Source organism: Syngnathus scovelli, unplaced genomic scaffold, assembly GCF_024217435.2.
Source record: "Syngnathus scovelli strain Florida unplaced genomic scaffold, RoL_Ssco_1.2 HiC_scaffold_478, whole genome shotgun sequence".
NCBI lineage: Eukaryota > Metazoa > Chordata > Actinopteri > Syngnathiformes > Syngnathidae > Syngnathus > Syngnathus scovelli.
In genome coordinates this window covers 1-2,500 of record NW_026061579.1, presented here as the reverse complement: position 1 = coordinate 2,500, position 2,500 = coordinate 1, and positions in this window count along the sequence as shown.

The following is a 2,500-nucleotide window of genomic DNA, read 5'->3' as shown; positions in this document are numbered from 1 at the left end:
AGGGAACGGCGGGGTCCGGGGATGGGCGCCGTCGGCCCGGCGACTAGCGGTAACCCAGGCGGGAAGCTGCGCTCCGTCCGAGTCAGACTCGGTCGTCGCAGCCCGGCTGAGGCTCGCTCTTGTCGAGGGGCGCGGCGCTGCGCCGGCGACTTTGCCCGCGCGAGGCACGCTTTGCGATGGCCCGAGGCGGGAAGCTGCGCCCCGTCCGAGTCAGACTCGGTCGTTGCGGCCCGCCCGGTCACGCGATGCGGCCAGGATGCGGAGTTTTGCCGGCGCTGGGGGGATCCGGAAGGACGAAGGGGCGACGGTGGCGGTCACAGCTCGTCGCCTCCGTGACCCAGACGGGACTGTGCGCACCCCGAGTCAGACTCGGTTCGGCGCGGCCCGCTGCGGCCGGCTGGCGAGGTGAGATGTGGGCCATTGCCGCGCTCCCGACGAACCGTTCCGGGGGGCTGGTGACGTCGCGCGTTCGGCGCTGATGCTGCGACCGGGAGGGAAGCTGCGCCCCGTCCGAGTCAGACTCGGTCGTTGCGGCCCCCCCGAGCCCGCACGCCTCACGCGGAGGGGTCATACGCCCCGGCGGCCACGATAGACGCCTCCCGCTTCGCGGTGGTCGGGAAGGCGTGTGCGGATATGTGCGGAGGTTGGGACTCGGGCTTGGTCTTTGAGAAATCGGTTTCGCGGTCGACCGGCGCGGCCGGCGGACGCCCACGTGGCGTGCCGCAAGTCGGATCGCGCGCTCGGCCTCCGTGGATGGCCTCTGGGTGAGGTTGAGCCGGGGCGTCTCGGTTTCGCTGCCGTACGGTTCGCGCTAGGCCTGCGCGGGCGGCGCGGGGCGCGCTGCTCGCGCGGCGGCCTAGCGCTGGAGTGCGACCCGCAAGTGGGGAGGAACCGTCCACCCAACGCCGGCGGTAGCCGGGGCCGGTGGGGGCCCTACCAAGGCGGGTCATGGGCGCATGTCGGTCAGGTTATAAGAGTGTTTTTTTCGCTCCGGGCTAGAGCCGGGTGAGGTCGTCTCGAACCACGTGCCTGAAGGCCGCCTCGCGCCGGATTCGGCCCCGCTCATTCGTCGGAGTGACCGCCCGACGCGGGCATCGCTAGATTAGCCGTGGCCCCGATCCTTCCCCATCGACAGCCTTTCGCCCCCTTCGCTCCGGCCTCTGAGGCGGCCGGTACCCCTTTCTTGGATGAGACAGAACCCTTGACGGGCCGTTCGCAGATTTTTGCCCGGCCTGTGTTTAAGGAGGCGGCCGGTACCTCCCTCCTTGGATGACCAACAACCCTTGACGGGCCATTCGCAGATTTTTGCCCGGCCTGTGTTTAAGGAGGCGGCCGGTACCTCCCTCCTTGGATGACCTTCTACCCTTGACGGGCCATTCGCAGATTTTTGCCCGGCCTGTGTTTAAGGAGGCGGCCGGTACCTCCCTCCTTGGATGACCTTCTACCCTTGACGGGCCATTCGCAGATTTTTGCCCGGCCTGTGTTTAAGGAGGCGGCCGGTACCTCCCTCCTTGGATGACCCACTACCCTTGACGGGCCCATTCGCAGATTTTTGCCCGGCCTGTGTTTAGGGAGGCGACCGGTCCTCCGTAGCTTGATCGGATTTCCCTTCCGGCCTGTGTTTAAGGAGGCGGCCGGTCCTCCGTAGCTTGATCGGATTTCCCTTCCAGCCTGTGTTTAAGGAGGCGGCTGGTCCTCCCCGGTCGGTTGCCAAGCGACCGGGACCCGCAAGTGGGCAGGAACCGTCCACCCAACGCCGGCGAGCCGGGGCCGGTGGGGGCCCTACCAAGGCGGGTCTAACTTCAGGCGGTGCAAACGGGGGAGGGGGGTAAGGACGGCTGCCGGGAGCAGACAGCCGTCCCCGGGAGGGGGTAGTAGCTTCGCGGCGGCCGCCGGGAGCAGACGGCCGTCCGCGGATTCTGCCAATGCCTGTAGGACTTTGAATATTTCACAGCCGTGCTGTGGCACTTAGAAAATTTTTCAGAGATGTGGCACTTAGAAAGTTTTTCAGAGATGTGGCACTTAGAAAGTTTTTCAGAGATGTGGCACTTAGAAAGTTTTTCAGAGATGTGGCACTTTGAACATTTTTGAGAGATGTGGCACTTTGAAAATTTTTGAGAAATGTGGCACTTTGAAAATTTTTGAGAAATGTGGCACTTTGAAAATTTTTGAGAAATGTGGCACTTAGAAAATTTTCTCTCTCTCTCTGGAAGTGCCGTGCCTTCTTCAGTTCTGCTATCCGAGCAGGGGACGCTTGCTGGCGGCCGTTACCAGCGCTCGGACCAGGCCCAATTGATTTGCATGGAAAACAATTGCGTCCCCCATGCTCGTTCTGACTATATTTTGCGAAAGGGGGGTAAAGTGATGAGTACACTAAGTGGGGGGACCAACCCATGTACTCTAGAAAAAGTACATGGGTTGACAAAAGACCAGTTCGTACTGCACCCCTGGTACCCAAACCCCTGGTACCTTTAGGCACTTAGAAAAATTTCGCCCAAAT